Source organism: Malus domestica, chromosome 14, assembly GCF_042453785.1.
Source record: "Malus domestica chromosome 14, GDT2T_hap1".
NCBI lineage: Eukaryota > Viridiplantae > Streptophyta > Magnoliopsida > Rosales > Rosaceae > Malus > Malus domestica.
Window position 1 is genome coordinate 15,106,699 of NC_091674.1, and position 16,317 is coordinate 15,123,015.

General features: G+C 38.8%; 1 pseudogene; it reads left to right on the plus strand.

Moving 5' to 3' along the window:
- Nucleotides 1-862: 862 nt before the first annotated feature.
- LOC108171095 (nicotinate N-methyltransferase 1-like) lies at nucleotides 863-16,061 on the plus strand (annotated as a pseudogene).
- The last annotated feature ends 256 nt before the right edge of the window (nucleotides 16,062-16,317 follow it).

Sequence of the window (16,317 nt, forward strand, 5' to 3'; positions counted from 1 at the left end):
GTAATGATTCATTCTCATCCATTCGTGTATATTCAAAATCACAACGAAGACTTTGTAATTTCTCTAGCCTTACTTGTTTATCTCCCACAAATTCTTACTTCAGTGCGTCTCAGGCTCATTTTACAGTCTCCTGAGTTACAATCGTGGGAAGATCTAATCAGAAACAACATCTTGATTGATTCCAAGTGCTTTTGCGTCTTTGACAACATTTTCTATCAAAAGCTTACTCTCCGTTGCAGAGAGTTCTTCCTCCTTCTTTGTTGGAACATTGAAGCATTTCTCAACAATACTTTAAAGCTCATGAGATCGGAATATAGTTTTCATTTTGATTTGCTAGAAACCAAAGTTTTTTTCCATTGAAAACTAGTGCTAGAACAGCACCACTCGATTTAGCCATGCTAGAATTGTAATTGAATAACCCAGAGCTTTCAGAAATCGAGATTTGGTACGACGAAGATCGAATCGATTCGAGTTCTTCAGCCACCAAGAGTAACAGATTCACGCCAATGTAGATGATTGTAACCTGGCTCTAATGCCATGTTAGAGTTTCATAAATTTGTATATTGATTTCTTTTTTGAGATCAAGAAGAAGAATGAGCTCAGTAACTATAAATTACAAAGATAATGAAGAAGAGGATAATGTTGCAGAGAGAATACTCCTTTATTCTTTCATTGGATTAGTTACTGTTAGAGGGAGAGAGGAAAGCTTTCTCTATTACATCATTGTAGCAAAATCCAACCATCCAAACTTGATTCATCTAGTAAGATGATCAAACTTTTCATAAGTTATGACTCATTACAATCTAATCTAAATTATTGAACACATGAATTATGATCCAAGGCCTCACATTACATCCTATAAAATGCCGTTGTTCGACTTAACGTTCTCGACGCCATCTGACAGGGCGGTTCCAACACTCCCCTCTCCGCCACTGACATCCTCGCACGCCTTCTCTCCAACGACAGCGGAGACGCCGAGAACCTCCAGCGCATCCTCCGCATGCTCACCAACTACGGTGTGTTCACGGAACATCTGAACGACACCATTGACGGCTCCGACGACAGAAAGTTCTCCCTCACCGCAATTGGTAAAACCCTCGTCACCGACAAAAACGGCTCATCGTACGACCTTTATGTCCTTCAACACCACCAGGTTTTTAAATTTTTTATTTTTTTTTAACAAACGATATTATTTACTTAATTTATTAGACATTCAATTTCTTCACCCTCTAACAAAAGTTATTTTATCAATAATATTGTTTATCAAGTTTGAACTGAAGATCTCCTTGACACAAATAGATTTTCTTAATTTATTTATAAATTAGGTGAAATTAAAAATGACGAGTGAATGAGCGTAACATCATTTTTTTAATATTAAATGTCGAATTTTTCAGGATGTGCTCATGAGTGCATGGCCAATGGTGCACGAGGCTGTGGTGGACGCCACGATGGAGCCATTCGTGAAGGTGAACGGTGAGCTGGCTTACGAGTACTATGGGAAGAAGCCGGAAATGAACGGCCTGATGCAAAAGGCGATGTCCAGTGTATCGGTGTCGTTCATGAACGTAATATTGGACGGCTACGATGGATTTGAAGGGGTGGAGAGATTGATGGATGTGGGAGGGAGCGCAGGCGATTGCTTGCAGATGATCCTATGGAAGCACACCCTAATATAAGGGAAGGGATTAACTTTGACTTGCCTGAGGTCGTTGCCGAGGCACCAACCATAGCTGGTGAGGTTAATTACCGGAGTTATTAGTAATAATTTTATATATTGAAAATTTTGGCCTTTAGATTTTGATTAATGATAAACTGACAACTATTTAACGAACAAAAAACTTAATCTATAAAATACATCAGAACCGAACAAATTTTTGTTAATTATGAGGTGCGTTATATATATATATATTTTTTTTTTTTGAAAAACTGGAAACGATTAATAACCAGGGCAAAGATGCCAAAGAAACATAATGAAGCCTACCCCGAGGCAAGCATCAGAGAAACCCGGGTAATGCAAGGGGTTGAAGGAAACAGACCCAACAAGCAAACAACAAGTGTCACCCCTTCCATTACCAAAGCTAACTTAAGGAGGACAAGAAAGTCCATCACTACATAATACATGAACCAAAGAAGATGGAGGCCTATCAACCCAAGTAAAATCACACATCTCCCTATTTCTTCGCGACACTAAGATGTCCGCCGCCATATTGGCTAATCTTGGAGTCCAAGACCAATGACAGTCTTGAAAGGAATCTCTAAGCAACTTACACTTCGTCAGCACTGGAAATGCCTCCCACCTGCCATTTGAAATCTTACCCTTGAGGCAAGAAATAGAATCCTGGGAATCAGATTCAATCATAACAAAGTTGAAACCCATAACAGCTTCCATCTCATAACCATGACGGATCGCAACAACCTCTGTAGCTGCCGTAGATTGAGCAACAAAACTACTCCTTCTAGCAACAATAAAGGTGCTAGAAGAGTCCCGAGAAACACGATTTTGTAACTTTGTCCCAGCTAGCATCGACATTGAGCTTGACAAATAGAGAAGAAGGAGGAACCCAACGGGCTGGCACCTAGGCAACAAGGTTGGCCTGTGGTGAAGTCAGCACCGGGACCCTGGAGGCTTCATGGAATGTACGAGCAGTATTATCAATGGCAGCGATCACATGTCTCGGGTTGATAGATTGCTTCTGGAAAAGGAAATTGCATATAGTTTTCCAAATTTGCCAACACGTGAATGCAACATATGATAACACTCTATCCACCTCAACCTTCGAATTCGAAGTGGAGTTAGTGAGGGTGATAAGCCAATTCACCCAAGTTGTGATAGCATTGCGATTAAGTCTAAGATTCAACATATCACCAAACCATATCGGTTCCACCCATGGGCATAGAAGAAAGAGATGCTCAATGGTCTCCTTATGAGTTTGACATATTGGACAAAGAGGTGAGGGCGCCACCATTCTCCTAAATAGGCCCGCCGAGTAGCCAAAGCATTATGAACTGTCTTCCAAAAGAAACATCGAAGCTTAGGTGGGGTATGTAGCTTCCAAATAACTTTCCATAAATTTCATGGAATAGACAAGGAGGAAGACAAACCCAAATTAACCCTTTGAGCCGGCTTTGCATGAACGCAGTGATAGCCCGATTTAACTGTATAAATCCCTCGACGATCATAAGGCCAAATCAACTTGTCCCTTAAACTAGGATCACCAATCTGAGTATCCACAATGGCGTCGTACTCCATCGCCGAGATGAAAGGTTTTAGAAAATCTATATCCCAGCCACCAGTTGTAGGACACAATAATGCCACCACCTGAGTATTCCTGTTAACCTGAACACTGCCCCGAGGAAAAGGGTGTCCATCCGGAAGAGTGGGGAGCCACTTATCAATCCAAACCCGAACCTCATTCCCATTGAAAATTTGCCAATGGGATTCTTTCAGCAGTAGATCTCTTCCTGAAAGAAGGCTTGACCATGCCCACGAAGCTTTTCCACCACGCTTAACTTCAAGGAAAGAGCAGTGAGGGAAATAGCGGGCTTTCAGAACCCGAGCCCAAAGAGAGTGTGGATCATGAATCAACCTCCAACATTGTTTAGCAAGGAGGGCGTCGTTGAAATCCATGAAGCAACGGAATCCTAGACCCCCCTCGGCCTTCGGTAAACCCATAGTGTTTCTAGAAATCCAATGAATATGCCTTTCGTTGCCTTTGTGACCCCACCAGAATTTTGAAATGATGGAGTCAAGATCATTACACACATTGGCAGGAAATTTAAATATATTCATCGGGTAGCCCGGAATAGCCTGAACCACCGCTTTAATTAAAACTTTCTTTCCAACTGGTGATAATGTTGCTTGCTTCCATCCTTGAACTTTTCCCAAAACCCTTTCTTTCACATAAGCCAATCCCCCCTTCTTAGATCTTCCCTAGATGGCAGGCACTCCTAGATAGATCCCAGGGTTTTCCACCGCAGGCATCCCCAAAATACCTTCTAGATCCACTCTTAGAGCACTAGGAAGATTTTGCACCAAAGAACACACTGGACTTTTGCATATTAACCTGCTAGCCAGAAGCCAAACAATACTCCTTGATTAGATTCACAATATTGGAGCAGTTCTTCTTATCAACCTTAAAAAAATTTAGAATGTCATACGCAAAGAAGATGTGAGAAATACTCGGCCCTTGGGGATTAATTTAAACACCATTGATCTTGTTTGTATCACTCGCCCTTTGAACCAGTAAGGATAGGACTTCACTTACCAACAGGAACAAATAAGGTGAAAGTGGATCACCTTGTCTGTGGCCACGAGAGGGAGCAAATTTCGACCTAGGTTGGCCATTGAGCATGATAGCAAAGTTTACAGTTGAAATACACCCCAATACAAGGCTGCGCCACTTAGGATTAAACCCCATCTTCTCCATAATTGCCATCAAAAAATCCCACTCCACCCTATCATACGCCTTGTGCATGTCAAGTTTAATCCCAAGTTCGAATTTCCTCTTGGCTTTCCGAGTTTTGAGAATATGGAATAGCTCATGCGCAATTCCAATATTGTCATGGATTTGTCTTCCAGCAACGAATGCATTCTGCGAATGAGAGATCAAATTCGGAAGCAAGGGCTTGATGCGGTTTGCCATGATTTTTGACAGAATCTTGTAAGAATAATTGCACAGACTGATTGGTCGGAATTGAGAAACTGTATCCGAGTTTGGGACTTTTGGGATTAGAACAACAAGTGTAGCGTTGATTTTGAGTAGGTTGCCATTTCCGTTCACTATTTCCTCAATCACACCATTAATCTCCCCTGCTACATTATCCCAGAAAGAGTGACAGAAAATGCCCTAGAAACCATCACGGCCAGGGGCTTTTAATCCACCCATTTGCATCGCCGTATCTTTTATTTCCTCCACAGTTACCAGAGCTACAAGGGATGCATTCATCTCAGTAGTCACCCTTGGATTAACACAATCCAAATTAGACCCCCACTCTTGAGCCCCCATCGAAGTGAACAGGTTAATAAAATGGCTACCAATGGTTTCCCTCACCTTCCTTGGGCAGTCAATCCATACATCATTCGCATCCTTAATTTTTATCACTTTATTTCTCCTTCGCCTCTGTAAGGTGGATTGGTGAAAGAAAGTCGTGTTAGCGTCTCCATCTTGAAGCCATTTCACTCTAGATCTTTGCTGCCAAAAGCTTTCTTCTTGGCTCCATAGTTTGTCCACTTTGATTGATAGATCAGCGATCTGCTTACTATTCCTTCCCCATTCCTCTTGAAGCTTCCCCAGCCAGGACATCATCTTCTCAATCTGCTGCCCCCTGTACTTAAACTTTTTCTTACTCCACCTCATATTATCACCCATGCACATACTTTCCCAACAATTTTTAACAATATTCTTGCACTCATGTTCACAGGACTAGAAAGCTTCAAACTTGAAGAGGCTTCTACTCCTTGCCCCACACGGCTCCCCTTGCACAATCACCGGGCAATGGTCAGAGCCCAAGACTGTACCATGGATCACCGAAGTATTAGGCCAACTGTCATGCCACAATTTATTTATCAGCCCATGATCCAACCTTTCCTCCACCAAGGTTCCATTACAGGTTCCACGCCAAGTGAATTGCGGGCCGTTGAACTCCAAATCTATTAATTCCATCTCCCTCATAAAATCATCCAGATATCTATGACGATTGGACCTAAACTCCGTGCCTCATTTCTTCTCCCAATCCCACAGATATTCATTGAAATCACCTCCGTAAATCCAAGAATGGTAGAAGGATAGAAGTCGTTAATCATCCCACTCCAAAAAGCCACTTTTTCAGCTCTATAAGAAGTACCATAAACCCTAGTGAAACGAAAGACAAACTGTGACTCCTTACATCAGCATTGGGCATCTATATAATGTTTCGCATAATCCACACCTTCAACCTCAATCAAATCATCCCACCATAGACTCAGACCTCCAGCCTTTCCGATCGGAGCAACATTGATGCCATTCAAAAAACGCATCATCCTTCTAACACATTCGATTCTATGATAACATTCGACCCAAGACCACGGCAGTTCCAAAACAAATGGATCATGGTAACCTTGCGGCTGTTGAAGGCCAGCCGCCACCACCTTGGGATGCAATTCCCGTTTTCTTCACTTCGATTATGGGTTTGCTTTTTTTCATCGGGGTCTGATCCATTTCAGTATCTCCTTCCTCCGTACCCTGCTTCGTTGTGCTACATTCGGCTGCCTCTTTCTGACTATGGTGGCAATGATTTTGACCCTCTTTGTTTCCCAGCATGAGTACGCCAGTTGGTTGAGATTGTGCCGCCTCGTTTATCTCTTCTATTGTTACTGCTGAATTCCTTGCATACATGTTAAGCATATCCATAAAGTGGGGGTGTTGTGAACCCACATGGTTTGTCGTAAATGGGTTATTAACATTCACAATCCATTGTATCAGATCTCGAGACACACCTGTTTTCCTTTTTGTAATTCTATGCCAGCGCTCTTGACTCTCCTTATTGCCACCACTTCCAGCAGACATAAAGGGCCCCCTCAAGGTTTCAGTATTAATCACCCTTCCACTCTCTGCTGTTATTGCATTGTCCGAAGAGCTAGGTCTTGATCCACTTCGTCTAGTACCAGCCCTTCTCTATTCACCATACCTAATGGCCAAAGGTGTGTGTGTCATCTCTATATCACGTACTGGCGCCGTTCTTGTCCACTCGCCATATCCTGCTGCACCACCCTTCGTGGGATCATATGAACACTCCGTATTTGAGTGACCAATTGTTGGAAATTTGAGTTTGAGTAGAAATTTCTTTGTCCCACATTGGCCATTCCCAAAAGCTTTCATCACTTTATAAGGCTTTGTCCTTTATAGAAAGTAATTGGAGTAATAGGCATTGAAGAATAAAATTGGGCTCACTCTTAGGGTTGGGCTTTGAGGTGCACTAATTAATTAGTAATTAATATATAATATATATAATTAATATATATTTAATTATCAAAAGATGGGCCTTGGGGCTCTTGGGCTCTCAAAATTAAATTCTGTAATTAATTATTTTTAATTAATTTCAAATTTAATTAATTTAATTATTTTATGAAAAGACTCATCCTTTCAAATGAAGTCTGAGAGTTCAGAAAGAACACAGAACAAAGCACCCCTTATGAGAAGATGCTTTCCAACAGATGCATCTCTTCTCCATACATGTTGCGAACAGGCTTAATCCCTCTATATATACTTCCGTTTGCATGGCATTTAGAACACAGAAAAAAAAAAAACCAAAAATCTCCTTCTATAATCCATAGCATTTTTACTGAGAGTACCACAAGGAAATTCGCCAGAAGTTAAGTTTTCTAGTGCTTGAATTCTAACTTAGATCGTTGAATCTTGGTGAAGTAGACGTCCGTAGAACTACAAGCATTGAGTAGGGACGAAATTTTGTTTCAAGGACATTGCGGTACGCAAGCCTCGATCTTCAAGTTGTTTGTTTTATATTTTTGTTTATTGATACTTTGTTAATTTTATATATTTCATTTATTGTTTATTAGCACATATATTTAAATCACAGATTGTTTACTTATATTCAACAATCTTGAAACAAAATTTTATGGATCAACAATCTGTAAATGTGAATGGCGCTGTGCCAAAATACTCTGAAAAGCCTGAGAAGTTCAAAGGGTTGGACTTCAAGAGATGGCAACAGAAGATGCTGTTCTTCCTGACAACAATGAATCTCGCTCATGTTGTCAAGGAAGAAGCTCCGAAGTCTAATGAGAATCTAATGACGAAAGAGACTGTCATGGCAATCGAAGCTTGGAATCATTCCGAGTTTTGTTGCAGGAATTATATTCTGAATAGTTTGGATGACAATCTCTACGACATTTATTCTCTGTGCAAGACAGTGAAGGAGTTGTGGGAATCCCTAGAGAAAAAGTATAAGATTGATGATGTCGGTTCAAAGAAATTTGTTATCGGTAAGTTTCTCAAATATACAATGGTGGATTCCAAATCTGTTGTTTCTCAGGTCAAAGAAATCCAGAAATTGATCTATGAACTGCACATTGAGGGATGCGAGATCAATGAGCATTTCCAAGTTGGGGGGATAATTGAAAAATTGCCAACTTCATGGAATGACTTCAAAATTTATCTCAAGCACAAGCGTCGTGAGATCAATATAGAGGATTTGATCCTGAGACTACGAGTGAAAGAAGACCACAGAAAGGCAGACCGTTCTGGAGGGTTTGCTGCCATTGAAGCCAATGCAAATTATGTTAAGGGAGGAAACTCCAAGGCCAAGCCGAAGAAGAATAAGGCTCCTAAAACCAAGCAGTTTGTACAATCTACCCTTGCTCCCAAAGGCAAGAATATGAAGAAGATTAAGGGCGCATGTTATGTGTGTGGCAAATCTGGTCACAAGGCACAAGATTGTTATCATCGCAAGGATGGAAATCATGCCAACGGAAACAACAACAACCATGCTAACATGGCAACCACCAATGAAGAATTGGCTGCTGTTGTGTCCGATGTCAACATGGTCTCAAATGTGAGTGAATGACTGTTGGATACTGGTGCTACTAAGCACATATGCGCTGACAGAAATATTCACTGAATACCATCCTGCTGCCCATAGAGAAAAGCTGTATATGGGCAATTCTGCCTCATCTGCGGTGGAGGGCAAAGGCAAAGTGGTACTCAAATTCACATCTGGAAAGAGTCTCACCTTGCTGAATGTGCTGCATGTTCCTGAAATAAGGAGGAACTTGGTTTCTGGACCTATTCTGATTGCTAAGGGCTCTAAACTTGTAATGGAATCCAACAAATTTGTACTTACCAAGGGTGGGATGTTTGTTGGAAAGGGTTATGTGGCTGATGGCCTCATGAAACTCAATGTAATTGCCATTGATGATGCTAATAAAATAAATGCTTCTACTTATATTGTTGAGTCTTATAATATTTGGCATGCTAGATTATGACATGTTAATTTTCGTTCCATGCATAGAATGGTTAAATTAGACTTATTACCTAAATTCGAAATTGATTTTAATCATAAGTGTGAAACATGTATTGAATCGAAATTTGCTAAGCAAACGAGAAAGTCAATTTTGGAAAGATCAAATGAATTACTTGGATTAATTCATAGTGATCTTTGTGACTTTAAATCCACACCAACTCATGGAGGAAAGAATTATTATGTCACTTTTATTGATGATTGCAGTAAGTATTGCTATGTTTATTTGATTCATAGTAAGGACGAAGCTTTGAATATGTTTAAGACATATAAAGCCGAAGTTGAAAATCAACTTGAGAGAAAAATCAAAGCACTTAGATTTGATAGAGGAGGAGAGTATGAGTCTACTGTCTTCTCAAATTTTTGTGCACAACATGGAATTATACAACAAACAACGGCTCTTTACACACCACAACAAAATGGTGTTGCCGAAAGAAAAAATAGAACATTCAAAGATATGATTAATTCCATGTTAAATAGTTCAAGGCTTCCACACAGTTTGTGGGGTGAAGCTTTACTTACTGCAAATACCATATTGAATAAGGTTCCTCTAAAGAAGATTGACGAGTCACCTTATGAACTATGGAAAGGACATAGACCCACTTATAAAACCCTTAAAGTGTGGGGTTGCTTAGCAAAGGTGCAAGTTCCGTTACTAAAAAGAACGAAACTAGGACCTAAAATTATTGATTGTGTATTCATTGGATATGCAAATAATAGTGATGCTTATAGGTTCCTTGTTGTAAAATCTTCGATTTCTGACATACATGTCAACACTATATTATAATCAGCGGATGCGAAATTCTTTGAGGATATATTTCCTTACAAAGAAAAGGAATCTGGTTCTAATACAAAGAGGGTTCATGATCATAGTCATGATGAAGTCTCTTCTTCTGGTGTCCAAGGAAATGATGTGGAACCAAGAAGAGGAAAAAGAATCAAAGTTTCTAAAAACTTTAGACCAGATTTCATTGCTTTCTTGTCGGAGAATGAACCTAGCACTTTTAAAGAAGCAATGTCTTCTTCTGAGGCTCCTTTATGGAAGGAAGCAATTAAAAGTGAAATGGAATCCATTATGGAAAACAACACATGGGAATTGGTTGATTTACCTCCCGGTAGTAAACTAATTGGCCATAAATGGATTTTCAAGAAGAAACTTAAGGCGGATGGAACCATTGATAAGTTCAAGGCACGTTTTGTAGCCAAAGGTTATCGCCAAAAAGAAGGGTTGGATTATTTCGACACCTATTCTCCGGTTTCTCGCATAACATCAATTAGGACGTTAATAGCGATTGCGGCTGTATACAATTTTGATATACATCAAATGGATGTAAAAACAACATTTTTAAATGGAGAACTAGATGAAGAAATATACATGGAACAACCTGAAGGGTTTGTGCTTAAAGGACAAGAAAGCAAAGTGTGCAAATTAGTTAAGTCATTATATGGACTTAAACAAGCACCAAAACAATGGCACGAGAAGTTTGATCATACTTTGTTGACACATGGGTTCAAAATAAATGAATCTGATAAATGTGTCTACATTAAAAGTAATGATAAAACTTGTGTTATTGTCTGCTTGAATGTGGATGATATGCTCATAATGGGAAGCAATAAAGATGTCATAAACAAAACACAGAAAATGTTGAATTCCAGTTTTAACATGAAAGACTTAGGTCAAGCCGATATCATTTTAGGAATTCAAATTAAGAGAAATAGTGAAGGATATGTCCTTACACAATCCCATTATGCAGAAAAAATATTACGAAGGTTTGGTCAATTTGACTGCAAACCTGCTGCAACTCCTTTTGATGTTGGATGCAAGTTGGAGAAAAATAAAGGCGATGCCATATCTCAACTTGAATATTCTCAAGTAATTGGAAGTCTAATGTACTTTATGAATTCAACTAGGCCCGACTTAGCTTATGCAGTAAGTAGGCTTAGTAGATATACAAGTAATCCGGCACAAGAGCATTGGGATGCTTTAGTACGAGTGTTAAGGTATTTGAAAAATACACTTGACTACGGATTACACTACACAAAATATCCACCTGTTGTAGAAGGCTTCAGTGATGCCAATTGGATTTCTGACACTATAGAATCCAAGTCGACAAGTGGATATGTTTTTACCTTGGGAGGTGCAGCAATATCTTGGAAATCCTCTAAACAGAAATGTATAGCTCGGTCCACCATGGAGTCCGAGTTTATAGCTTTAGACTTGGCTGGCGAAGAAGCCGAATGACTAAAAAAATTTCTGGAGAATATTCCAATGTGGCCAAAGTCGGTAACGGCTATATGTATACATTGTGATAGTATGGCCGCGCAATCAAGGGCCAAAAGTCATGTATACAATGGGAAGTCACGTCACATCAGGCGTCGACATAATACTCTTGAGAAGTTGCTCTCCAATGGAATAATATCCATTGATTATGTAAAGTCAAAGGAAAATATAGCTGATCCTTTGACAAAAGGCCTACCAAGAGAGCAAATATTATTTACATCGAGGGGAATGGGTCTTAAGCCAATTCAATGAATCGAACTGGGCGGAAACCTAACCTAACTGATTGGAGATCCCATGGTCTAGGTTCAATAGGCAAACTGGTTTAGTTTGATTCAAAAGTTGAACACACAACTTACCCATTCTTATGATAAAATGTGTGTTGTCTGTTGACATTTGAGGGATTATGTTTTATACATTTAATGACATTAATATATTGTTATCAAGAGGAATATGGCAGACTATTCTTAATTAATGTCACCTATATAGGAGTAAATGGGGCCACATTTATGAGAATTGACATGGCTAAATTCTCTAAAGCTTCTACAAAATCCGGGATCTGTTCAGGGCCAAAATGAACACAACCGTATGAATTGACGTGTGGTAGACATGATATGTGTGTAGCATATTGTCTCGGTTTACTACTGTGGTGAACAGTTCAAGATCTTCCACATCCACTGCGTCACCAAGTAAACCCGATATGTTTTCACTAGGGTAAGTTCAAGTCCAAAAGACACTTCACCCAATGTATATCCTGTCTATTCTCTCTCAGTTTTAGGCAGCTTAGTCATCCATTTGCATTTACATTTGCATTCAAATGTGGGGTAATTGTTAGAGTTTGAATGAAATTTCAACTCAAATGTGGGGTATTGTTGGAAATTTGAGTTTGAGTAGAAATTTCTTTGTCCCACATTGGCCATTCCCAAAAGCTTTCATCACTTTATAAGGCTTTGTCCTTTATAGAAAATATTTGGAGTAACGGGCCTTGGAGAATAAAATTGGGCTCACCCTTAGGGTTGGGCTTTGAGGTGCACTAATTAATTAGTAATTAATATATAATTAATGATATTTAATATATATTTAATTATCAAAAGATGGGCCTTGGGGCTCTTGGGCTCTGAAAATTAAATTATTTAATTAATTATTTTATGAAAAGACTTATCCTTTCAGATGAAGTCTGAGAGTTCAGAAAGAACACAGAACAAAGCACCCCTTATGAAAAGATGTTTTCCAACAGATGCATCTCTTCTCCATACCTGTTGCGAACATGCTTAATCCCTCTATATATACATCCGTCTGCATGGCATTTAGAACACAGAGAAAAAAAAACAAAAATCTCCTTCTATAATCCATAGCATTCTTACTGAGAGTACCATAAGGAAATTCGCCAGAAGTTAAGTTTTCCGGTGCTAGAATTCTAACTTAGATCGTTGAATCTTGGTGAAGCAGACGTCCGTAGAACTACAAGCATTGAGTAGGGACGAAATTTTGTTTCAAGGACATTGCGGTACGTAAACCTCGATCTTCAAATTGTTTGTTTTATATTTTTGTTTATTGATACTCTGTTAATTTTTTATATTTGCATTTATTGTTTATTAGCATATATATTTAAATCACAGATTGTTTATTAGCATATATATTTAAATCACATATTATTGACTTATATCCAACATCAATTCTGCCACAACGATAGCAGAAGTCTTGGAGCCTTTCATAACGAAATTCAATCCATGTGTCTTCGTTGTTTCCCCATGGCAGCCAGCATCCAGTTATGAGGGGATTCTGAGTATTCACCATTACCTTGACTCTGAGAAAACCTCTGTTCTTTGACAGATCTTCAACCTCAACAACCTCCCCAATCTCTTTGGCAATTCGTCTGGCATTTTCCTCTGAACTAAGGTAGAGTGGGACCCCTCGGATCTGAACCCAGAAGGGTATGAGCTCCATCTGTATTTCTTCCAAAGCCAGTTCATGTCCACCTTTGGACAGAGAAGTTCTGCTTCATTACCGCCCATGGAACTTGATTGAGAATTTTTGTTGCTGTGCTTTCATCTTGAGCAGTGATTAAGAACGTATTATCCTTGACCCATTTTATTTTAACCTCCCCTAACTCCTTCCAAGCTGATATGAGAATATTTCTCACCCCCCATCTATTGAGATTTCTGTTAACCAAAGCCATACCCACGAGTTTTACCCCGTTTTCCATGGTCGATAAATCCATGGTCCTTTCCAGATTGACTACCAGTTCCTCAACTTCCTGGGTCACCATTTGTCGTCGATTGCAGTGATTAAACAGATCATAGCTCCCACAAGTATAATACAGGTATATCTCAATATCACCCCCCACCTTTTTGTGCTGAAAAGTTCTTGTTCCCTTTCTCGATTCCATGTATTGGTAATCGTTTTGTAAGTAGAAGAAGACCAGAAGAATAAAGTGGGGTTGCAAGTACTTGTTTGTTGCCCTTGTGCAGTAGGTGTCATTACTTCTAGATCTGTTTGAGGTATGAATGTCTGTCTTATTCTTGGCCGACTCGGGTAGTTGCGGGTAATTACTTCTCCAGAAAGGGTGAGAGGATTTATTCTGATTGTGATCTGCCGAGTCGTCAGATCTATGATTTACTATGGCTACTTCTTTCCAACCATTTTCGTCTTGACCCTTCCATCCCCCTGAAACAACAGGTTAGGCCCACCAGGTAGATCAAAGAAGAAAAAAAGAAAAAGATTTGGTCTTTAATGGAAAGGAAGGTTGAAAATTGCAAGTTCAGATCAAACTGTTCAAGTCAGTTCCTAGTGGTGATGCTATTTTCATGAAGGTTCGTGCAAACTCTGCAAACTCCTATTAAAGAAATATATTTTGAGAAGGGGTGTGCTATCCACACACCTCTTTTTACTTCTCCCACACCCCTTGTTAATTTATGTCCTTTGATCTTCTTCAATTCATCCGATCCGACGGCCGAAAATTAAAAAGGTGTGAGAGAAGTAAAAATGGGTGTGTGAATATCACATCCTTTGAGAACTGTAATTGACATTTTGAAAGATTAATTGTGCATTTTAAAATTTGTATATTTAAACACAAAACCATTTTTATAATAAATGCAGGATTAAATTTTTGGAGTATAAAAAATAGTTTTCTACTTTTTTATTTGAAAAAAATGTATGATTAATAGAAGGGAACTTTAACGAAAAGCACCCGGTACTGTTCACTTTAACGAAAAACCACATTTTTACACTAAAAAGTCAATCCTGGTACTATTCACTTTACCCTTTATTTTGTCCTTATCATTAAAACTCAAAGTTTTCAAGCCTTTTTCATTAGTTTTCCTTTAATAGATGCATGTGCCTCCCAAAATCAATATCATCGCTGTCCATGCTTGAACTCAAATTTTATGAGTGGTGACTTATTTAACTATATTTAGATGCATGAATGAGTCTATTCATACACTATATTCTAAATACTTATAGTCCAGACCAAGTCAATTTATTTCTTATGTTAGTCCTAGCCAATTTAATTCTATGTAACAAATGCACCTTTAAAGTTTCAAATTTCTAAAATCGAGCCAATATTTCAATTGTTTGGCTTGGGTTCATTAAAAAACAGTTAATATATACTACCCCTTATTTGATGAATTGATAACTCTACTATATATCGCTGTGTTTGGAATAGAGTTTTTGATTGGAAGGATTACATGCTAGTCATAGGTTTAACTAGTAATCGGCCTTGTATGAGACTGTTTTACGTAATAAGATATTAACTTCATAAGTGTTTATGTTAGAAGTGCTTTTAACATAAAGATGTAGAAATTTATTTGAAAATCAAGTGTTTTATAGAGAATCACTTGTAAAGAAGCACTTCGTAGATATTTCTCTACAGTGTTTTTACAACCTAGAAGGGCTTTAACGATGTACAAGTGCTTTTGTAGTTTAATGTCAAACACATTAAGAAAGTGCTTGTAGTTTAGATAACACTTTTAGCTTTTATAAAAGTAATCTCAAATGCACACTACTAATATTTTTTTCTTTTTTGTAAGTTTATTTATGGTCCAAAATTCAAAATAAAAAATGTTAGTGGGTTTGTGGAAAATCCTTAACAAGTTGGAACCAAAGTAAAATTTCTTACCTTCATTTCAGTAGCTCTTGATTCCAAAAAGCTAGCTAGCATTCCACCGTGACCTTAGCTAGCATGTCGAATCAGGAACTCAAATATCTGTACTAATTTGATCAAACATGTGCACTAATTATGCTTGATTGCCTTGATTAATTAATAGAATACATATTATAACTTGCCAGTGGGTTTTATCAACGTGGACGGATAACGAATGCAAGCTGATAATGGAGAACTGTTACAAAGCACTTCCGGTAGGAGGGAAGCTGATAGCTTGTGAGCCGGTGTTGCCGGAGAAATCAGACGAAAGTCATCAGACCGGTGCGCTCCTAGAAAACGACATATTCGTGATGACCATCTATACGGCGAAGGGCAAGAATAGGTTTGAAGATGAACTCCGGCAGCTCGGTCTCTCTGCTGGCTTCTCTCATTTCCGACCATTCTACATGGATTATTTCTACACCGTCTTAGAATTCCAAAAGTGAAGTTTCTTTTGGCTTAGATTCAACTTTTTTGTGCTTCTTTTGATTAAGATTTGGACTTGTAAAACATGTGGGGTTAGACAATTCGATCCAAACCTCCACCGAATTTTTTTTTCAAATCACCAATCTTTCATTAGTGTATGTAGCACTAAGTGGTACGACTAGCTGAGGTCGAAGGTAGAAGATTTAATAGTTGTGAATATTAAACCTAACAGTTGAAGATGTTGGTGACAAAAATCAGAGTTCGAATTATGTCCACACGTGATTTGCCCCAAGTGTTTATTTCCGTCTCAGTGCCAAGGAGAGGATTGAAAGAAAGTAGGAAAATAGGCATGGCACTGTTGGAGGCCCCCAACAGATAGTGTTTTATTTGAGTTTTTTTAGTAGAAATCACAGCATAACTCATTGTCCCACATTGGTCACCATTAAAACTTTCTCAC